The sequence below is a fragment of the Herpailurus yagouaroundi genome, unplaced genomic scaffold, assembly GCF_014898765.1.
Source record: "Herpailurus yagouaroundi ecotype Mexico unplaced genomic scaffold, PumYag 203, whole genome shotgun sequence".
In the NCBI taxonomy this organism is placed as follows: domain Eukaryota; kingdom Metazoa; phylum Chordata; class Mammalia; order Carnivora; family Felidae; genus Herpailurus; species Herpailurus yagouaroundi.
In genome coordinates, this window is record NW_024412434.1 from 20,814,087 (window position 1) to 20,837,850 (window position 23,764).

Here is a 23,764-nt window from a genome sequence, read left to right on the forward strand (position 1 = left end):
GAGCTGCCGGGTCGCTGGGCGCCGCCGCGGCCGCCCGGAGCGAGCGCCGGGGAGGGAGCCGCGCGCCTTTGTGAGCGCCGAGGTAGGTTCGCCTCCCGCACTTACTTTGCACACAAAGACTGGGAGCTCGGGGGAGGCGGGTGCGCTCCGGGGAGACTGCGCGGCCGCCCGCCCTTCCCCGACCCCCGGCCCGGGGGACCCCAGGGCGGAAAGGGCCGCCGGCTTTCCCTCCCCGCGGCCGGCCGTGAGAGCGGCGCGCGCGGTGGGGCGGGGGTCGGTGCGTGCGCGAGAGGACGACGCGCAGGCGGTGGGCGTGCGGGAGCCCCGGTCGCCCTGCGCCGTGCTCGGTGAGGGCCTGGGGTGCAGGGCTGGGGCGTGGCAGGGCCCGGTGCCGTGCCCCCCCGCCCGAGGGGTGCTGGGGGAGGCGGGGGGCGCCGCGAGGAAGGGGAGCCCAGGCGGCCGCTCGGCTCGGCTTATTGTTGCCTCCTCGGCGCTGAAAATGGAGAGACCCTGCCTGGAGCGGGATGCGCTGCCCACCGGGTGCGCCGCGCGCGGCCAGATGCCGAACCCTCGGCGCCCGGTTGCCCCTCGCTGCGCGGGTGCGCTCGGGGTGGCCGGAGCGGGCTCCGGGGCCCGAGCGAGCCTGTGCCTGGGCAGACAAAGGAGGGGCCGAGGGGGGTGGGGGTTGCCCCGTTGCTTTAAAGGTGACTGTCGCACTGTTTCCAAACAGTCTGCAAGTAACTTTTCCATTTTTGACTCCTTTCCGTTGCTACTCATCCAGTAAACCCGGTATGTATCTTGGGCGGCGTCTGCACCCATGAAGTCCTAGAAATTTGGTTCCCATAGTATCTCGCTAAGCATCTTCGGGTGCCTCGGGGATCGCATGGATATGTGTGGCCAAGTTTTGACACGCTGTGTAGGGGATGGTAAGAGCCACTTCTGAAATATGAAGAGGAATCCTGTTGAGGGTATAAATTGCAGATCTTACTCTGAGCGGCAAGATACCATACCCTTCCTTCCTCAGAAAGACTTAAGTCAGGGACGGTAGAGCAAAGTTCTGTGATTTGAGTATGATATTAAAGGGAAATACAGAAAAACGGGATGCTTGTTAGACTTTACATTCTTTAACCTGAGGATTTCTCACCAACGGGGGTGTTTGTTTTCTCCCCTGACCACGTTGCCCTGGCCATGACTTTGGAGATCTTAGTTATTATCCAAGTTGCTTTAAGTTGAAATAGTATCTGGGATGGCTGTCTGGAGATTTCTTAGTAGTTTCAAGTTGAAAACTTTCAAGTATAGAATTATGTACGTTTATTATAAAATTGAAAAAAAAACAGAAAAGAAGGTCACTTATGTCTACTGCCCAAACACACCCTGAGGATGAAGGCATTTTAGCTTGATTTATGGCTTGGCAGCCATGGGGTGTGTGTGTGTGTGTGTGTGTGTGTGTGTGTGTGTGTGTGTGAGAGAGAGAGAGAGAGAGAGAGAGAATAAATGAGTTACTGATTCTTAATCTTTACCAGTCACATCAGATTGAAATATATCCATAGTCTACAATAGTGGTTAGCCACTTTCACACAGAATTAATACCAACAAGTTGTCTGAAATATATTTTCTTATAGCCTTACAAGAAACCACCTGTACAGAAGGGGGGAGGGAAGAAATAGGAAAAACAAGGTAGTTTCCACTTAATTTGGAAGAATGAACTGACAGAAAAGTTTTAGGGACTGTGTTATTCAGGTTTCAGGACTAGTTTTGGATTGACTATTTTAAAAAAAGATATTTCAGCTTTTAAAATATTTAAAAAGTAAAATTCTCCGATTTCATAAGAAATGTTGATGGAAGGACACCTTTTTTGTAGAACAAGGAATGATAGAGGTTTTATAGCCAGATATAGGTTTGCTTCAGAAAGACTTTGCCTTGAGAAAGTAAAAAAAAGGATTTCCCTGTGAGTAGTGAGTGGTTTTGAGTGCATGTGTTCTGTAAAAAAAAGCCAAAAAACAACACATTGTTCAACCACAGATTTGGCACTGAATGCTTTTGTTATTACGTACTTCTGTTTACCACTTGTAAAGTTTTCGGACATTTCATTTCTACAATTTCCACTTGGAAAGTTTCTGGACATCTTCATTACTCCATGCAAAGTAAAAAGAGGTCTTGGAGACAACTGTTTAGAAGTAGATTGATTGTGAGGATGATGCAGTCCTTTTCAAAGTTAGAAGAACTTACGAGAAGGAAGTTGTGGCTATGAACTATCAGGTGCATTCTTTGTTCCTGTTCTAACTTGGGGCTCCTTTATCTGCACACATGCTTTAGAGGGAGCTTTTGCAGCTCAGTAGTGACCTGTAAGTCAAGGTGTGAAGTTTATCAGGAGAAGTACGTTGTCTGCTGTAATGATCAGCGTTCCTTCAGAAATAATGGGGCCTTTCCACGTACAGAAGTCAAAAGAAACTCAAATAGGACATTTCAGAATTCTAGATATTATTTTTCAACCCTCCGGTGGCCTTAGACTACATAAGCACTGTAAACGCAACGTAAACCCAGCAGGACTAGAGGTCAGAGTTGAGTAGCTTTGTTCTTTTTCAATAACGTTTTGGGGGTGGGGCTGGGAGGGGCGTAAAATTTGGGAGTGGTCCAGTGTTAAGGGCTTGCTATGGCTGTTTGTGACGGCCAGCCTCTTGCCCCTGTGGACTGCAGAAACCATTCTTGGGGATGTTTAAAAGTAGACTTGGTTTATGTTTTAGGGAAGTGCTATGGGAAATCCTGTTCCTGAACTGTGGTAGGATGGGTGCTCTTATTCATTCATTTCTTTGATTTCTTAATTGTTTAAAATGTCACAAGTGAAAGAATTTATGGAAAAGATTTATACTGGTTTTCTGTGGGAGTGGTTTCAGGGTAGAAGACTTTTCTCTGAAAAGAACGTCTACAGTAGAGTCCTGTTGTGGCTTAGTGTTCTTGTTAACGTCCGGTCTGCACCTTCCTCCTTCCAGGATTCTCTGTGCAGAATGTTGTTAAAAATGGATCAGGAAATTTGGTTCAGTAAGATCTAGATTTCAGGCATTTGTGGAAGTCCCCAGATATGTTGGGGGGTGGCTACCCCTCTTGAAGTCTAGAGAAAGTAGTTGTGGACACTGGCCTATTTCGCATCTCACTTTGGGCATCTGTGTTGAGAAAGCTTTGGTGCCAATGAGAAGTCTGTGTGAACCACAGCCCAAGGCCACGTGGTTCTCAAATGACCCGATGAGGCTTCATTTTCTTGTATAATTTCCTTGTCTTATCTTGGCCTATTTTTGCTTTTCCTTTGTGAAAGCAAATCATTTTTCTCCCCTTTTCCTTTCTGGTGCAGAAAGTGCCGGGCCTTATCCATCTGAAGTTTTCCTTATGCTCAATACTTAGGACACTCGGCTGAAAAGGAGTTGAAGCTTTCTGATTTCATTTCCCATTAGTAAAAGAAATAATTTGGCAAGCTGGTGTAGGTTGCCATTTAGCCTTGGCAAATCTGCGAGGGGCTGTTTCTAAGGCTAGTGGGGGAAGCTTTGCTTTTCATTCACTCCTTCACGTAACAGACATTTACTTAGAGCCTCTTCTGTGCCAGCTCTGGCCTCGCACTGGGTGTATTGTAGTTGACAGTGGATGCGGTCCCTGTCCTCATGGCGCGACGGGTGAGGACGCTGTTTAAAGAATTGCACAACATTACACGGACATGGTTTAATGACAGTCATGTTAAGGGCTGTGAGGGGAAAGTAGCTCTTGGTGAATTAAGGTGTCTCCGAAAGAAAGACTAAATCCCGGCCAAGGCTGAGGGGTCGTGTTGCTAACTCAAGGCGAAGGCTGGGGAGAGGCATGGGAGGGAAGTGAGGGTGCTTTGCTGAGGGCTGAGCAGTTTAAGAGCAGGGTGGTAGGGGTGGGGGCTGAACCCAGGAGGGAGGAGGACCTTTCATTTTTGTCTGGAGTGTGGCTGAGGGGTCGGGGCACTTTGTGGCCCTGATCCAGGAGAAACGGGGAAAGGATGGTGTTGTCCCCATGTTCTTGTTGGAGGTGAACCTCAAGAAACCAGTTTGGGGACATGGGGTCCTGACCTGAGGGATTCCCAGGAGCTGAGGGCTAGTGTCATGCGGGGAGGGGGGAGGGGCACTGACTATGACTGTGGTGACCAGAAGTTCTGTTCCAGAGGAGAAGATAAGATGGGGTTTGTGGGGAACTTGTGGGAAGACTTAAGAATGTTTTCCAAACTCTGGTGAGCTCTAGGAGGGAAAACGGAGGGGAGAGGTTCAGAGAAAGGAATGTTGCTTTAAAACTAGGTGAACGCATGGGGCGCCTGGGTGGCTCAGTCGGTTAAGAGTTGGACTCTTGATCTCGCCTCGGCTTGGGTCATGATCTCACGGTTCATGGGTTCAAGCCCTGTCCGTGCTGACAGTGTGGAGCCTGGAGAGATAGGCTCTCTCTGCCCCTCCCCCACCCGTGTGCGCACGTGTACTCTCTCAAAATAAATTTAAAAATATTAAAAATAAAATAAAACTAGGTGAACACCTTAGCTGTTCTAAAGATTTCATTTAGGGGGAAGCAGTGGGTGCAGAGCACTTGGAAAGCAGTAGCCATCGCCTATGCTCTGTGGTGATGTGTAGGTGGGGAAGAGGAGGGAGGCGTGGTTTGGTGACAGCAATGTAGCAAAGTCTTGGGCTTCTGCAGTGCGAAGAAAACCCTCCTGTAGAGTCCGTGAAACAGCAGGGGCCTCTGGGCTGCCCACAGTGCTTTTCCTGCTTGTGCTACTGAATCATAAACTCCGTCGTTAGAACCAGAGGTCTTAAATAGGGGGGATGCCCAGCCTAGGCAACTTTCTGGGTTGAAGACGTGTTGTGATGTCTCCTCAGAAAACAAGAATGAGAAAATGCGGGTTAGAGACCAGCTGTCTGCTTCCTGGCTGGTTGTAGGTACATGTGATTTGGAGGGTTCTTGATGATCTTTGCTGTTGTCAGTGTCAGCTTGTGTTGCTCCGAAGTTTCTGCGGGGACCACCCTGCTCACTCCTGGCCCTGGGCTGGAGGGTGGGACTGGGGAGTGGGGTGCATTTCTTAATGTGGGGGTAGGGGAGAGGTTTGGAGCTTTAAAGCCAGACATGTCCGAGTTAGAATCCAGGCCCCAGCTTTGTGACCTACAGCAAGTTACAGAACCCTTAGGAGCTCTGGTATTCTCAATGTGTGACATGAACTTAGTAAGACATACCTCCTGGCACGGCAGGGGCAAATGCAAGGTCATGAAGCCCCAGAGGGCCATGGTTCCCGAAACGTGACTGGAGGCTGTTGTGCCATTGCCTGCAGTCTTATAATTCTGATTTTTAGTAACTCCGTGGCCGTGGTGCCAAGATGCGGGACACCCCCCTTCTGCTCCCCCCCCCCCCCACAGTGGTGCCAAGATGAGGGACCCGTAGGGAAGGGGGAGGGACTTCCTTCTCCCTTTTCTCCTCACCTGTCCTTACCTGGCTCCTGGTAAAGATAACCTGGCTCTGATATTAGAAATGACACGTTTTATTCTATTTTTGGACACAAGGTTTGTCATAATGAAATGTATAGGAGAGAGGGCTGTGACTCTGGTATATACCTTTCTGAGTCATTATTAACATAACAAACGGAGAGCACACTCCATAAGAGTTAAGGTTAAAACTTAACATTTTATCCAGGCACCTGGGCCTGCTGTATGCTGATGAGTCTATGAAACTGTACAGTGAGTCGTGTTATAAACTTCTGCAGTGTAAATAATCAGAAGTTGTTTATGAATGTCTGATGTGGATGAATTAAAATTCCCATGTCCTGGAGGAAGTTAAGAATGTCATGGTGGATATGTCTATGTAGAAAGACGTTCTTTATAATATTCTTTTCCCTTATAACTTAATTTCATTTAAAATAGCTAATGCTGTGGTCAGATTTCTTATTTTTCTTCCTTTTTTTTAATGGACACACAGAATAGTGTAGTGTGTTGGAGAGAGAGAGAGACCTAGATTTTTAAAATGTTCAGAATCCTAGGGGTGCCTGGATGGCTCTGGTTAAGCGGCCGGAGTCTTGATTTTGGCTCAGGTCATGATCTCATGGGTTCATGAGTTCCACCCCCACATTGGACTCCACACTGACAGTGCAGAGCCTGCTTGGGATTCTCCCTCCCTCCCTCCCTCCCTCTCTGTCCCTCCTCCCCTGTTCCCTCTCTTTATCTCTCTCAAAGTAAATAAATTTTTAAAAATTTAAAAAAAAAAAAAATCAGAATCCTAAGCGCAAGCTCCCCACTAATTAGTACAGTTTCTGAGCAGGTCATTTATTTGCTTTTCGTCTGTAAAATGGAGGCAGTCACACTTGACTACCTCTTAGAGCTGTCTTGTGGGTGAGGTCAAGTTTGCATGCTCTAAAGCTGGTGGGTTCTTCAACTCAGGGAGTTGGTCCCTGCACTGGGCGTGAAGCCTACTTAAAAAAAAAAAAGATGGAACCATCAAGACTCACTAATGGATTGGAGCTAATATTCAAGAGGGAAAGGAATCTTCAATAACATCCACACTTTTAGCCTCAGCAACTGTACAAAGGGTGACTCCATTTATTGATATGCAAAACCCTGGGGGTGGGGGCAGAGGGGAAGGGAGGATGATGCAATGCTCACAGCAGCCTCTGAAAGTAATCCTTTTAGGTTCCCATTTCACAGATGTGGAAACTGAGGCTTAGAGAAGTGAAAAGTTTGCCCCGGAAGGAAGCTGGGTCAAGATTGAGATCCAAGTCTGATCCTGCCAGGCTTGCATTCTGACCTGTTTTTGCTATGTTCTGTAAAATACCTGAATTTGCTGTTATCACGGAGTGGTATGAAATGCCTGTGCAAACTTTTTGGAAACACACCTCTTTTATTTTATGGTAGTGTAGCTTTATTGAGATATAATTTACATTCACACAATTCACCCATTGTCAGTGTGCAGTTTTATAGTGTGTAGTTTATGTGCTTGAACAACTATCACCCCAGACCCGTTTTAGATTCTGCAGTCCAAGGGCAGCTGGGTGGCTCAGTCATTTAGGCGTCCAACTTCGGCTCTGGTCGTGATCTCGCAGCCCATGAGTTCAAGCCCCACACTGGGCTCTGTGCTGGCAGCTCAGAGCCTGGAGCCTGCTTCAGATTCTGTGTCTCCTTCTCTCTCTCTGCCCCTCCCCTGCTCATGCTCTGTCTGTCTCTCTCTCTCTCTCTCTCTCTCTCTCAAAAATAAATAAGCATTAAAAAAAAATTTTTTTTTAAATGGATTCTGCAGTCCATTCCTGTTCCCATCCCCAGTCTTCGGCAGCCGCTCATCTTTCTTCTGTCTCTAAAATTTCGCTTTTGTAGAAATTTCATCCACACATAAGAAATCACACAATATGCGGCCCGTTGTGTCCTGCTTTGTATATTTTAACAGAATGTGTTTGCAGCTCACCCACTGTTGCACAACGCATCCGCTTTTGAGGAGTGTTTTTGCCTTTGTCAGAAAGAGGTGCTTTTTGCTGATGAGAATGATTTCCACGGAGATGGGCCTTGAGAAGATGATGAAAATCGTAATAGCTGGCATTTACTGAGCATTTACTGTTACGCTGGGCGTGGTGGTGTTCATGGTCTTCTGTGATCTTCTAAGTGATTCTGTGAGGCAGGTAGCATTATTTGTGTTTGGCAAATGAGACACTAAAGCACAGAGAGATTTAAAAGCTTGCCCAAGGTTACGATGATCAAACTCGGGGCTTCTGTCTGCAGAACTGCGTCTGTTTTCCCTGGACTCTGTTGTAACACTTTTGACTTTCTAGGCTCAGAAGGGGTTTGGGATCCCAGTGGGGGTAGTGCACTTGCCAGGTAAATCCAAAACTATAGCTTTAAGGAGAATATCTGCTCTGCATTTTTATTTTGGCATTGCCATATGGAAACTATAGCGTCTTAAAGTGATTCATTTGTGAAGTTGCTTTCTTCTAGGCATAACGTAAGGATGGCACCAAATTAAAAACACATAATTATGTCATTAGAGCTTGTGTATTTGAGTAGTATTTTAAATATTATGTTTACCAGAAATGCCATTTTTGTACAAACTGTCCCCAGGCTACTGCCTTATTAATGGGTGTAATTTAATTAGGCATCACGCATTTTTCAAGATGTTTATATAATTATATTATACATTAATACATTTTCCCCTCTTTGTAACAAAATCTGTATTTAAACAGTATTTTTCCCTGTTCACATATAATTAGTATTGGAGGATTTCATATTCCCTATTGAAGAATTCTTTGTGTATCCCTAATATTCTGAAAATTTTCAAACTGTTTTAAACACCTCCTATGTGTTTTTCTGTTTATCTTTTTTTTTTTTTCCCCCTAGATTGTCAAGGAGCTTGGTAGGAGCTGGTTATATAATTTTAGCCATCATGAGTGATAACCTCTTTGGCATAAGGACTAACTTTACACCAGGATTCTGCCCTTCGTTTCTGGGGAGACACTTTTTACTGGCCCTGTAGCTTCCTTACTTTCTAAAATGGGATCATGGCATCGTTAAACTAACTGCGGGAAAGTGTAGTACCTTTCATTTTTTAGGGATTTTTAATTATGGTCCCTGTTTACTAAGTTCAAAATAGCAAACATAAAATCTGCTCTTTATTTTAGAACACATGGTTTTAAAGAGTGAAACAATGATACTACATTTGGATCTGAAAAGATTTCCCTCTGATCTTTAAAAGTCTCCATAGGGTTAGAACCACAGGGGCATCTGCTGTGTTTTAAAAGAAGATTAAGTGGTGAAATGGCAGGTGTTTGGAACTGGCAAAAGGGGACAGCCAGTGTTCTGCACCCATTGGGAGGGGTTCCGCGGAGCCGCAGGTGAAAAGCCCTGTGCCTTGAGCTGGAAGCTTTGGGAAAGTGGGGTTTGGGGACAGAGTTAGAGACTCACAGGTGGCAGTAAAGAAGCCGCATCTTCAGTTGCCATCACCGTTGGCTCGCGCTCACTGTTTGGCTGGCCGGACAGCACTCGTCAGCTGTGGAGGCCACCAGCGTGCGGGGCTTGGGAGTTGTAAACAGGCCCTGACCTGTTTGTTCTTCCATTCCAGGCTTGCTTCTGACTGGCCCTACTAGTCTCGAGGAGAGGGGATGTTATATCGGAAAGGCCAATCAAATAAAATTAAAATTTCAGGGAGTAAAAATTGATGGAGCTGTGTGCCCTTTACATTATGTAAGTTATACCTCCAATAGATTTATTTATTTATTTATTTATTTATTTATTTATTTATTTATTTATTTATTTATTTATAGAGTTTATTTATTTTGAAAGAGAGTGAGCAAGTGGGGGAGGGGCAGAGAGCGAGGGAGGGGGAGAGAGATTCCCAAGCAGGCTCTGTGCTGTGAGCGTGGAGACTAACTTGGGGCTTGATCTCACGAACCTGTGAGATCATGACCTGAGCAGAAACCAAGAATTGGACTGAGCCACCCAGGTGCCTTTCCATCAGATATATTGAAACAAAGAAAGGCGAGAAGCCAAAAGAAACTCGACAGAACTCTCCAGGGAGTCAAGGTGGTAGGTAGAGGACTGCTCAAGACTGCAACAGGGAGTTTGCCACTTGGGTGTTGGTCCTATGTTTTCTCCCAGTACACAGGTAACTTGCTTCGAATGCTGATTTTCCTGCTCAGAGCAGTGACTTTATGCTTTTTACATGAATGGGTTTCAGATGAAGCTGGGGGCTGTTGGAAACCTATTGGCAAAAATTGTTAACTAGAGGAACCTGTAAACTTCTTCTTTGGGTAACCCCAGGAACTGCCTCTTGTTCTACCAACTGTGAATCTTGTGAGTCTTCCTACCTGAGAGTTTCCTCTTCCTGTACAGGACCTGGTGGGACCCAGCCATCTGTACCCTACTTTCTGCCGATGTGCCCTTTCATCGCGGGGCGCCTGAACGTGCAGTTCCAGAAGCATCAGACGGCAAAGGGTGGTGGAAGCCCAGGGACCTGTAGAATTCCCAACTCCCTAGGGTAGCTGTCCACCTGTTAACTTAAAAATGTCTTCTACAGTAGGTTTCTTCAAACTGGGTTCAGAACAGAGCCCACACTTGCATTTGATTGTGAGCATCCTGAAGCTTTTTAACTCTGGAGAGCTCTTCTGCCCCACCCTTCTCTCCCTAAGCTATTGATTTGTTGAAGAATCAGGTCAGTTGTCTTGGAGAGTGGCCCACATTCTGGCCTTGGAACATTAAACCTGTTCCACTCGTCTCTGTAGGTCTGTACACCGGAAATTAGCCCTCGAGCTGGATTAGATTCATGTCCAGTTATTTGGGTAGGGTCAGTTTGTTGGTGGGGTTGTGTATTTCACGTTGCACCATCTCAGGAAAACGGGTGTCTCCCTTTCGGTGATACCGTGGCGGGTCACTGCATTCACGGGGTGACTACTTGATCCTTCCACTGTGAATTTCCACTTCGTCCTTTCCCCTAATGTCTGTTAGTCCCTGTTGAGGACTCTTACCCAAATCACGTATTTCATGAGAGTTTGTTGATTCTTCTTTCTTCATGAACATGGTTAGTGAGAGGGATATGGAATTTACACTGGCCAGGGATCAGGGAAAGCCAGCCATGTTGATGCAGCTTAGGGACATCTAGAGGATTAATAGAGAAGCAAAATTGGTCTGGCTTCATCCAGGTATTGTGCGTGAATACTTCTTATCTTTAGAGCGAATTGCCTTTTGCACAATCTTTTATGAATGCTACTGCGTCAGGCTAATTTTATTGTAAGTTTTGCTTAGTTAGCAGCAGCATTAAATCCTGTCCTGTTGCTTACATAACTTGGGTGCCTGGCCGCCGCCTAAATTAGGAGCTTATAACGTGGGTTTGTGATCGAATTCCATGTGATGGTGCACACCATGGCAGATTATCCTTCTGAATAGTCACTTTAAATCTCCTGACGTGTAAGGACATTTAAGCCCCATCTTTCCTTAGAAAAGGTAAGTCATTGATGAGTTTAAAACAGCGGGAGGAGAATGATAAATCTGAATTAGTTTAGTTTCTCTTCCACCCTGATTTAAGAGAAGTAGATTTAGTGGCAACTTTTTGACTTCATTGTTAGGCTCAGAAGGGATAGATTCTTGCAGTGTTTCCAACAGGAAGTAATTGAGAGCTCCTTTGAAAGGAGGGTCGTTATGGCAAATGAATTTAATTTACATATGCTCCATCGCTGCCAGGACACAGCAGACACACTATACCAGCATTCTGATTTGGGGACAGCCTCGTTTGAAAGCCACTGGAAGGGCAACACGTGGATTCTTTTGCCACGTATTCCTTTTTTGCCACTGTGTGTTCCTGGAAACCACTTGTGAGAGGGATCGTCACGAAGCAGGTTCTGGGGTTCCCATAAGGCACAGTCTCACACTGTGCAGTTGTGTTTATGACCACACACTTGGTATCAATCAAGTCATGGCTGTGAACGATAAATCCTAAAAGAAAGGTGTGGGTACCAGAAGCCTAAAAGAGTTTGAAGTTGTTAACCACATCACGTTGTCAGAAAGGGTTTGAGCTTGGAGAAGCCATGGAGATCAAGAGATCATCTAACCCAGACTCCTCCTTTGTTAGTGAATAATCTGATACTCAGCCATGAAAACTAGCTTGCCTCAGACCACACAGCTCATTATGGGTGGAGACGGAACTGAGCTCAGTCCAGAATGACAGTCACTAATACTCAGTGTTTCTTGTGCACATGCTAAATGCTTTATGTGTGTCACTCTTTTGATCCTCATCTCATGACTCTGTTTTACTGAGGAGGACGCTGGGATCTAGAGACCTTGAGTAACTAATCCAAGATCACATGAAACTCTTATATGCTTGCTCCAGAGAATGTGTACTAGCTACCTGTGGCACCGCCTTTCTTCACCCCTTCTTTCTTTTCCCCCTTCCTTCCTTCCTTCCTTCCTTCCTTCCTTCCTTCCTGTTTATGATTATTTTTTAAACCATTATTCTTTACTAAAGGGATGCCTTATTCCTTATGGCCCATAAACATTACCGTTCTAGAGCCTTCCACATACTCTAAAAATTTACATTAAAAATCTGTAAGCTCTAATTTATTGCAAATATGGCCAATGGAAAGTGATGCACTTGCCGTAATAAGTATTTAAGTAATTAATATGTTTATTTAGCAAGTAGTTCTGCTTGGCTTCTTAGCATGGTGAGCTCTTAGGTGATAGATTGTTTAGGACTTAAGAGATACCTAGGTAGGTTTGAACGGGTGGCTTTTTTCTTTTGATAAATGCCCTGTGCCAACCCACAGCCTTAAAGACATAATTCCTTTGATCATTACTCACAACAGATTGCCGCTCACCCTTTAACTGCTTGAAAACATCTCCGAGGCACTGGCTGGTGGTGGGGTCTGGGAAGCAGCAGTTTCTGGGCTGAGAGGCTCGCCCTCTCCTGCTCCTCCTCTTCCATGTTGGGTTTTCTGAGCATTAGCCTCTTGCTTCTAATGAATGAAAGATTCACCTTTTTCTCTGTCCACACTGTTCCCGAAGAGCCTGGTGTGGGTGCCACAGGGGTGTTCATTAGACCAGTTGGTCTGTGTTAACTGAGTACGCAGGGAGGGGGAATGTGGAGACACTGCTAATGACCGGGGACATGTCCCCTTGGATGTCTCTTGTACTCTGCTCTGTTGGTGACTTTAAACAATTTGCAGTAAAACAAAAACACAGTTGGCTTTGCAGCTGTCCATATATATGCCCAGAATAGGGATTTTTTTGTTTTGTTTGATTTAAATGCTTCTAAATTGCATTCTTCGTGAGCTTCCTGTTTGATTTGTACAGCTGAAATCTGTAATGATTGGATCTACCAAGACTTTTTTTTTCCTTCTTTCTCCATTTGTGCCAGAAACAAAACAGCTTACAAATAGTCCGGAACATGTTGCATACATGTGCTTCTTGGTGAGCCCTAGTGCATAGCTGACTAACTTCACATCCTGCCTATTTATAGCCTCTTCAGAATAATTGTAAAACGTTAGATATTCCCTCTACAAACCTCATGTAGATAAACACGACTCTTTAAATGGAGACAAATGAGTTTTTACTCATGGATGTTTCCCTTGAAAATCCTCTTTAAATACACACCCACCATCTTCTCGGAAGTGTGTGGCTCTCGTCACCAGCCCCTGCTAAAGTGTTTCCAGTAGTCACAGGATTGACTGGGGGATGAGGCCTCACAGAACACGGAGCTCTCACGGGGCAGCTGAAGCTCACCAGTGCTGAGTAGACTAGCGTCTCACAGCTCCTTAGTGCCTGTGAAGGACTAGAACTCTCTTCCCTTGATCCCCAATTCAGTGTGGCTTCCTTCGCTCTCCCTCGCCTTGCCTCGCCCTACCTACTGCCTGTGCTGGCAGTTGCCACCACAGAAGAATATAAACCAAAACCAAAATTTCCTAGTTGCTGGGGGGAGGGTGACGATTTTATTGCAGAAAAAGAATGTTAGAGGGAAAAAAACCAACTCACAATTCTGTCATCCTAAGAAACTGTCTTTTTTATTGATGTGTTGGTTCTTAGTGCTTGTTCATACTAATATAAAATCTTAGAGATATTAAACTAGTTATTTGTAACCCCAACAAAAGCCTAGGAGTTCGTTTGAATGTATGACAACTATTGTGGACTCTTGGCAGTTCCCATTTTGACTTTGAGTGCAACAACTTCCTAGGAGTGAATAAATTAATGATTTTTTTCTAAATGAATAAATATGTAAGAATGCATTTTTGTAAGTAAATATATGAGAATGTAGTTCTCTAGGAACAAGTTTATGAGTTCTTTCCATGATTGTGGAAAGATGCTGTTCACATTACTTCCCTGCAAGGCTTTGTAAAGTGTTGGTTATCATTGGGGCACCTGGGTGGCTCAGTCTGTTAAGCGTCCGACTTTGGCTCAAGTCATGATCTCATAGCTCGTGAGTTTGAGCCCCATGTAGGGCTCTGTGCTGACAACTCAGAGCCTGGAGCCTGCTTCCGATTCTGTGTCTCCTTCTGTCTCTGCCCCTCCCCTGTTCGGACTCTGTCTCTCTCAAAAATAGTAAACATTATAAAAAATTTTAAAAAGTGTTGGTTATCATTTATTCAAACACTGGCATACTAGAAAGAACATGAGGCTTATTTTAGGTAGGCCTGGTGTAGTGTAGTAAGTTCCTTGACCTCTCTGAACTCCAGTTTTCTCATCTCTACAATGTGACTATTAGGCAGGGAATGCAGGTAAAGCCCCTGGCACCATGCCTGTGTGTAGGTATTCACAAATGGTAGTGTTCTTCCTTTGTGTGCTCCCCCCAAGCCGGTGTCTGGATATGACCTTATACGTGATTGTTTTCACTCACGCAGTGGAACAAAATATTCAGTCCCATCGGACTCCACTAGAGTTTGCCCAAGGTTTGGGGTGAGTGCCCACTTCACCTGTACCATCATCCTGGGCCTTCTGTACCTGAAGTGCTGAGCCAGTTTTATAAGTGCTGGTAGAACAGAGAGATGGCTTAGGAAATTGGGGGTGAAGGGCCAAGGCTGGACTCTGGGCCCTAAATGGAGAGTGGAAGAGAGAACACTGGACCTGAAGGTATGGATATGGCTGTGTTAGTCAGCTCGGGCTACAACAAATACCATAGACTGGGTGGCATAAACAGTGGACATGTATTTCTCACAGTTCTGGAGGTGGGAAGTCCAAGATCGAGGTGCTGAGACATATGGTGTCTGGTGAGGGCCCTCTTCCTGGTTTGCACATATGCAAGACGGATGGCCGTCACATGGCGGTGAGAGAGGTCATTTCTCGTCTCTTCTTATAAAGGCACTAATCCCATTCACAAGGGCTTCACTCTCGTGACCTAAACGCCTCCCAGAGTCCCCACCTCCAGATACCATCACAGTGGACTTGAGGGCTTCAACATAGGAATTTTGGGGAGATGTAAACATTCAGCCCAGAGCAACGGCCAAGCTGAACAGAGGTTTAGAATCTGTGGACAGGCAAAGTTCTTAGAAACCAGGATGTGTTCTGCAGAGAAGGTACGATTTCAGTGGTGCAGCCTGCAAAGTGGAAGTAAGGAGGACGTGGTGAGTGGGCTGGGAACGTCAGCTGGCAGAGGAGAAAATCAGGTCAGTAGGTCACCAGTAACCTGGAATTGGCAGTGATGCCCAGTGGAGGTCCTTGCCTGGTTCGTTTGTGGGTCATGGGCTCCTGTAAGCGCAGGGACTGACTGCTGGGTGAGGGGTCCAGGGTTAGTGATTAATGGCAGGAGAGAGCAGCCCACCGGGTTCATACACAGGGATGAGGTACCTTCTGTTTTGTCTGGGATAAGCTTGGTTTGTGTCTTTTGTGTCGTATATAATTATTAGTAAAGCCTTCCTCCGGACTCCAAAATGACCTGGTATCATTGACAAATAATTTAGCTTCCTAGGTACATGTCCATGGCTGCAGGTAAGTGTTTGTTGTGTGTTTGAGCAAAGGTCCCCATTAAGGGGTTGACTGACATGAGGTTCTCTGGTAAGCCCACGGCTTCCTGCCTCATTGGAGGAGCTTGGCTCCCGTCTCTTTGCTTATTATTTGGATTCCAAAGAACATCCTGCATTACGGTTTTCAGCGTTCTTTTCTCTCTGGGTTTATGTTTTTTTCAGTGACTGTTTTGGCAGCAGTCCACGAGCTGTTCCCTGTAATCCGGTCACACCTAGTGGCACCATCATCGCACCTCTTTGCCTGGACCTCCTTGGGGGGCTGTGCTTTCCCTGGGGCTCCTGCAGTGCCTCAGCTCCACCTAATGCCTGCGACTAGTGAGAGGCAGAAAGGAGTGAGAGAGGCAAGGACGCTTGGCCTCCTTTTACTACTCAGCCTGATTAGAAGGGTCTTAGGAAGTCTTGGCTGCCTGGCAGTTGGGGTGTGCAGCAATGGCAGGGGGGAACAGGACTCAGTGCCATCTGGGTACTGTTGATAACGTACCTGTGTGTGTCTCTTGTTCCCCTTGGCACGGGTTCTCTGTCCCTTCTGCTAAGAGCTCCATTCCCCAAAAGAGTCGCTGTTCCTTCTTGAAGTTCCAGAAGCACCATTTGATGTGGGTGCTGGCATCACACAGCACGTCGTCCTGTTTGAGACTGCTTCGTTTATGATGGAACGGAGTGAAAGGTTCCGCGCACTGGGGCGCCCCAGGGTGAGAAGGCAGAGCTCTCCCGCACATTGTCCCTACTGGCAGGTCCTTTTCCTCCTTTGGATTTCTGTGAGGTCCCCTGCTCACGGATTGCATGTTTCCGTGCCTGATTGGGAACTCTGAGTTTGGGGCCCCTCTCATCCTAATCTTGGCCTCCAGAGTGCTGCTGCTTAAATTCTGCCGTTGCGAGTCAGACACTGAAGGGCCCACGGGGTTCAGGCGTGTAGATGGGGCTGGGCTGGCTTCAGTCATGCCGTTCACACTATAAAACACACGAGGAGCGCTCGGCCCCTGTTTCAGACTCAGAGTGCTAGGAGTTCCTTTATTATTTTCTTTAATATTTATTTATTTTGAGAGAGAGAGATAGTGAGCAGGGGAGAGGCAGAGAGAGAGGGAGACAGAATCTCAAGCAGGCTCTGCACTGCCAGTGCGGAGCAAGAAGTTCCTTTTAAAAGACCTCCATTTACATCCTGTTTTATATCATTTTAGTCACACATTTCCTGAGCTGAAACCCTCCCTCCTAAGAACTACCCTAGAAACATCCCTCCCCCCGCCCATCACCATCACCACCACCACCCCTTACAGCAGATCCTTTTGGGGGAAAGGACTGTCTTGTACGTTGTGCTGTGTTCCCGGGCCCAGTGGTACCCTGAGGACTGTCCCATCCACGTTGGAACACAGAGGGCCCTCCCGGTGAGTGGACAATGTACGGTTGTGGGTTTGCCTGCCCTTTGCTTCTGTTGCTTCACTTCCTTCATGAACGTTTCCCCTTTCTTCCTGGCGGCTGGTGTTGGCAACTCAGCATGCAGGTTGGCAGCTTGGCCGAGCCTCGTCTACTTCCTCCAGCCCCCCTCACCCTGTGACTTGGGGTGGGGTGGCGTGTCAGGCCACAACTTCCGTGGCCCCTTGTAAAACCAACGGAGGCCACACGCAGCCAGCTTGCGATCTTCCCCGGATGAAAGAATACTGAAACGTAAAAGGAGGGCAGCCGGTGGGTGGCTGGCTGTCTGCCCAGAAAGGTGAGCTTACATCCTGTTTTTGGAGTCCTGCGGTCCGTACTGTGGTTTTCTGCATGTCATGTCACTTGTCATTAATGAGCAGATTCTTTCTCCTGTATGCTTAGCTCTGGGTTACATATATCTCCCTAAAGAGTCCTGACTCTGGATCTTAAGGCACAGGTTGTCTTTTTAACCAAATGGGGAAGGCTATGTCTTCCCCTCTCTCCCTGGGTAACTTTTGTCAAATGTTTAATTTTTCACTGTCCAGTTCCTTAAAGAGAAGCAGTGTGATTTGGCATCTTCTGGGATCAGAGTGCTTGGGCCCACCTTCCGGGTCTTCAGGTTACAGCTCTGTCAGTAAAATGGGGATAATAGTGTACACTTGATCGAGTTTTACAGAAATAACAACGAGCACATTAATAGTGTGCCTGCCTACAGCCAGCACTCAGGCGAAGTTTGAAAAACGTGGGTATGTTATTAATGACGCCCGCCTCACCATTCTGGTTTTGTTTTTAGAAGAACTGTTACCTGTCTCCTAGAGGGATGGCCACTGTCTATTCACTAATGATGTCCAGGGTAAATTGAGAACGAGGCATGCGTTTCTGGGGACGACGGCAAAGAGTATTTGAGATCGGCAGTGCCCCAGAAAAGCCGATCTCTTTGGTAACCTGTGGCAAGTGGGATGATGATGATGTACTCTGCGACTGAAGACTGGATTTTATTCTAATGCATCATAACCTGGAGTTTCAGTGGTTGTCACGAGCAGTGTGTGGTCAGTATGCCAAATCTGAAACTGCCCACCTGGGCGAGCAGCCTGCACAATCTCCAGCATTAATCCTGAGCGCCCTACTTTGTGTCTTCTTACAGGAACTGGGCATTGGTTCCACAGCTGTTATGGGCGTGGACACCCGCAGGTGCAGCTGAAGTGAGATGGTCCCTGGAACCTCCCAGGGGCTTTATAATGCTGGGGCAGGGGGGGTCGCTGTAAGGAGTTGATTTCCACTGCGTTTGGTGGTGTAGAACTCTGATTCCTGAATCAGCCATTTCTCCAAGTGTTGGAGTGCATCAGAAGCTGGTCTGGCTCCTGCCACCTCCCTGACCCAGTTTCCAACCACTTTCCTCCTCCCCTCGCTCCAGCCACATTGGCCTCTTTTCTGTTTTTCCTAAACAGGCCAAGCACACGCTTGCCCAGGGTGTGTGGGGATCTCCAGATCCTCTCTCTGGAAAGCTCATCCCAGATATTGAGAGGCCTCTCCATCACCCCTTATAAAATCGGCCCCCTGACCTGCACCCTCTTACCCTGCTTTATTCGTTTTCCTAACACTTGACCAGACTCACTGCGGATACCTTATAAGCTCCTTTGCTTCTTGCCTGTCTTTCCCCTCCCCCTGTACCCACAGTAGAAGATGAAGTGCATGAAACGGGTGTTTCCAGCAACAAGGACTCTGCTTTGTTCTTGGTTTGCTGTAACCCCAGGTGTTCTCCCACTAGAGGCGATGCCTAAGCCTTCTCTATTGCCCAAGCAACACGGGATAAGAGTTCCTTAGGTTTTAGTCCTCGAGTATAACTAAATCGTTTGTCTTCTCAGTAAGGAAGGAAATATTTGGGAAGAAAATTCTGCAGAATGCATTATTTTAAGTTCCATTTTGGTATGAAGTCAGGGTCTTGGGAGGCCAAGTATGAGGATCACATTAGCATTTCCTTTTGGTAAATTAAAATGAATGAAAGGCCAGTGAATTAAAGGCCAAGCATAATCCTATGGCTTTGGCCTTTAACAGTTTGCATGTTTTTAAATTGAAAATAGCCATGTGTTCCGTGGGCTTTTATTTGTGGGTAAATGAGCAGGGGATGCTGTTTACACTGTTGCTCATTGCTCACACTTTAGCTGTTTCTTCTGTAGTGTGGCCTTGACTTTTAAATTCCATGTATTTGGTTGCACACCTGATTTATTTTGAGGTACCCCATCTCTTTGGAAAGAAGAACTGGGGGATGACAAAACGATTTTATCCGTGTCTCATCCCAGGTATTGAGTAGTCAACCTGGTTTTGAGGTTCTGTTGCCTCTGTGTGTTTTTGCTTGGGTGATGCTACTGACGGAAAGTTCTGTGTTCGCTTAGAGTTTCCATTTGTTCGGCTGATAAGCTCAGGGAAGCAATTTTAGGGTCGTTTGCCAGCTGGGCAGGGAGGTAGGAACTTGTAAGTCATGAGTAGGGTTTGGAGGTGAATCTTTCATGGGTTTTATCTGGTGTATTCTTAATCTGGTAAGATTTTGGTTACTTTGCAGTAGAAGGCTTCAGAAGGAATCTGCACTGTAATAGGGAAAACAGATAACTGGCTTCTGAATATTAAAATACAGTTTCTTTAAGCATTGCTGTTTCCAACAGATTGGAGTCCATTTATTCAGTAACTCTGTGCCTTTCTGTGTTTAGAGACTTAACGTCAGTTGCTGTGGATGTTGAGAAGTGATGCTTAAATAGCAAAACCTACTTTTCCTTATGTTCTTAGAAGCTTACGTTCTAATAAATTAGTTTTCAAAATCGGTGTGTCACTTTGGTAACTGTTTCATAAACCATTAAGGAAATATCTTTTCTCTTAGAAAATCAGTTTATTTACTGACTTGAGCTTAATGCATAACTTAATGAGTGGGTGTCCTTTCCTGGTGTCTGGTTCCAGGGTTTTTCCGAGATGTCTGTAGAAGTTAATAGCAAGTGAATGTGGGGTTTGTTGTTGTTGTTTTGTTTTTTTGCTTTGTTATAATTTTGGTAAAGTCTTAAGATTTGTGAACAGGGCTGTCCTTTTTAGTGCACGTTTGAACAAAAACATGGTCTATTTTGTGGAGAGAGTGATTGGAAGAGGGATTCCGGATGGTTGGTAAATTGCAGGTGAATCAAATCACTGCCTTCTGTGAGTTGACATTTGATTGTGTCACTGTTAGTTATCAATGATTAGTCAGGCATGATGTGCCTACTTCTCTTCTGCCTCTCCCTCATCTTAATCTCTTCCAAAATTGTCATGTTTGTCTTTGACTGAACAGGAACTCCCTACGCTTTGTTCTGGTGACTGAGGTGTGGTTTGTTTTCTAGCCTTATCAGTGGCCCTTACTTGCTTCCTGATAGTGGACTGACTATAGATCCTAAATAAAGAATCCTATTATTGACTTTATAGCAAGGAGCAAAAAGTGAACAGTTTGCCAAGATCCCATCTCTTTTCATGTTTGAGATGGATTTTTCTTCCCCGAGTAAAGACCGGTCATATTTATAAGCTGGTAGTATTATTTCAGCATCTTAGAAGGAAATGTGTGCCCCTGATAGGGAAGGAACTTGTTTATTGTATGCTTTTCTTCTGTATATTTCTTTTTTTAAACATGTTTACTTATTTATTTTGAGATAGAGAGGGATAAAAAAAGGAGAGAGAGAATCCTAAGCGCGGATCCTGACGTAGGGCTCGAGTCTACGAACCTGTGACATTATGACCTGAGCCGAAATCCAGAGTCCGATGCTTAACCGCCTGAGTAACCCAGGCACCCCTCTTCTGTATATTTCTAACCTTGAGAATATCACTTAGAGAGATTTGGCAAGGTGAGGAAAGATAAATAAAAATGGATTGAGTTTGTGGAAATGTAGTAACTTAGGTTTATTAAACTCCTAATGGAAGACCCAGTGTCCCGGGCACAGATCGGTATGCAGGATATACCCTTGGGGAGCTTATATCTGTTAGGGAGGCTAGGCCCATGCTTGGGTTTAACAAATAGGTTAGACAAAGTAGTTGCTCATTCGTTGCAAGTGAAGTTGGCACCATTTTGCTTATTGAGCTTGCCTGATTGGAAAAGGGCTTCGTACTTTCCTGTACTTGGACCTAAAGATGGAGACCCCTGTGACGCCCTGTGTAAGCACAGAAATAGGTGCCAGCTCTAGGACTGAGACCATTTGGGAAGAACTGAGGAAAGGGGCCACCATTCTTACTGGTGTTAATGCTAATACCTTTAATAAAACTTAATTTAACTCCTTGTATCTCCTGGCCTGCAGCCATAAAAACATTAGTCGCCCAAAGATGGTTATTGGGAGAAAAAATGTCTTTAACATTGGAGTTATATGTGAATAGAAAATTGTGGATTGTAAGTGCATATGTTCATTTACATTTGTGGAAAAGACGTTGGGCCTGCTTATCCAGAGTTGCCTCTGTGGATGTGTGTTGTCATAAATATAGCTTTATAGATCTGAGTTTAAAGGACTTGGCATTTGAGGACACTGGGTGTGAAATCAGGGTAAGAGAACACGGCCCCTGCTACCATTTTTTGAGAGCTGAAATCCTCAGCTCTCAACTTTAAAAAAAAAGCAGGGGCAGACACTGTGGTATCAGTCAGCATGTCTTTGAGATAAAAAGAGTTTTTAAAAAGAAATAATTTTTTGATCAAAGAGAGCCTTGGATGATTATACACTTTTTGAGCTCCTGCTTGAAATCGGTGTTTATTCTTTTTCCTACTTTTTAATAGCAGTGACACATATTAACCCCAGAATACTTTGGGAAGATTTTTCTAAATTTTCCAATAACATCCCCTTTTCCTAGTGATCTGATAATGTCTATTCTTAACTAAATTTTCACAGTGTTCTCAACTTTTTCATCAACAAACTTTTTTTGGGGCATTGTGACTTTAGTTTATTAATAAACATCCCTGTTCCTGTTTTATAGTTGGAGCAAACTAAGACTCAGTAGTATATGTTGATTGCAGCGTTAGGATTCTAGCTGTAAAGAAAAACAAAACTGCCCAGTCTCTCCTCCTGTGGTTCTCCTTTACTCTGACACACGACTGCCATGCTCACCACTTGTGACACCAGGTGTGTGTGGGGTTTTCCCCACTAAGCGTTTCTCAGTGACCTCAGCTGTGTGTCCTGCAATTTAACTCAGTTCTGACGTTCTCTGCCTGGATGTGGTCCCACGTGACGGCCACCTCCCCGCTTCAGACACCAGCTGCAAGTATTTGGTTCCCAGGTTACCTCCAACTTCTGCCCTGCTTGGCCACACATTAGAGGTTCCCGTGACCTCCTCCCCCTCGGATTTGATTATGTGTTAGAATGGCTCACAGAACTCAGGGAAACACTTGGTTACCAGTTTATTGAAGGATATGGTGGAGGATCCAGATGAAAACCCAGATGAAGAAATACATAGGGCAAGGTCTAGGAGGGGCCTGAGTGCAGGAGCTTCTGTCTCATAGATTCGAGGTGCATCACCCCCCGGTCTATGGATGTATTCACCAGCCCAGAAGCTCTTTGAGCCCCGAATGCTGGGAATTTTTATGGAGGCTTCCTCATGGAGGCATGATCAAATATTAACTTTCTGAGAACTGAGGGCTGGGGCTGAATATTCCAAGTTTCTGATCATGGGTTGGTCTTTCTGGTGACCAGCCCCCATCAGGAGTACACCCAGAGTTGCCTCAGTAGGACAAAAGATGCCTCCATTGCTCTTACCACTTAGGAATTTACCCTGGTTTCAGAGCCCCGTTCAGTGGGGTCAAAGACCAACTCCTAGAATGAGAGATTCTCCTAGTGCTAGATTTTTGGAACTCTGTGTCAGGAAGTCGGGGCAGAGACTAATACGTGTATTTTTTACTATCTCACACGAATGCTACAGAATACTACTGGAAATATTTTTCCTAGTTGTTCCAGTTTCATTAATACCATGTCGTATAGAAGACTTTCATTTTTTAGGGGAGTTTCTCAGCTGTTGACTCTCAGCTTTGTTTTTTATTGTGCTAACATAACATAAAATTTGTCATTTTTTAAATGGTTTTTTAATTTTGAGTATAGTTGACACACAACGATCTTAACCATTTTTAAGCATATGGTTCAATGCCATTTAGTACATTCACATTAAAAAACTTTTTATGTTTATTTATTTTGAGAGAGAGAGAGAGAGAGAGAGAGAGAGAGAGAGAGAATGAGTGGGGGAGGAGCAGAGAGAGAGGGAGAAAGAATCCCAAGCAGGCTCCACACCTTCCGTGCAGAGCCAGATGCAGAGCTTGAACTCACAAACCATGAGATCATGACTTGAGCCGAAACTAGGAGCCGGACACTTAACTGACTGAGCCACCCAGGTGCCCCAGTGCATTCACATTGTTGTGCAGACATCATGACTATACCTCTCCAGAACTTTCTCATCTTCCCAAATGGAAATTCTGTACTCATTAAACAAAACACTAACTCCCTGTTCTCTCTCATCCCCAGCCCTGGCACCCCCCATTCTACTTTCTGTCTCTCTAAATTTGATTTTTGTAGATACCTCATAAATGGAATGATATGGTATTCATCTTTGTGTGTCTGCCTTATTTCAGTCAACATACTATCATCATTGTTCATTCCTGTTGTAACAGGTGTCAGAATTTCCTTCCTTCCTTCCTTATTTATTTTGAGAAAGAAAGAATCCCAAGCAGGCCCCGTGCTCTCAGTGCAGAGCCTGATGCGGGGCTCCATGTCAGGAACTGTGAGACCATGATCTGAGCCAAAATCAAGAGTTGGACGCTTAACCAACTGAACCATCCAGGCGCCCCAGAATTTCATTCTTTTTAAAGGCTGAGTAATATTCCACTATGTATGTCTATACACATATTGTTTACATATCTATTTTTTTTTC

General features: G+C 45.4%; 1 protein-coding gene across 2 annotated transcripts in view; it reads left to right on the forward strand.

The window, feature by feature from the left end:
- The window catches only part of FAM107B (family with sequence similarity 107 member B), a 234,660-nt gene that overhangs the window by 154,445 nt on the left and 56,451 nt on the right, over nucleotides 1-23,764 (forward strand). The window contains exon 1 of one of the 2 annotated variants that reach the window (XM_040451373.1): nucleotides 12-82. The exons of the other annotated variant lie outside the window; for it this stretch is intronic. The gene's annotated coding sequence lies outside the window, so the exon portion shown is untranslated. Of the gene's footprint in view, nucleotides 1-11; nucleotides 83-23,764 lie in introns of those variants that run through there. 2 annotated transcript variants of the gene reach the window in all.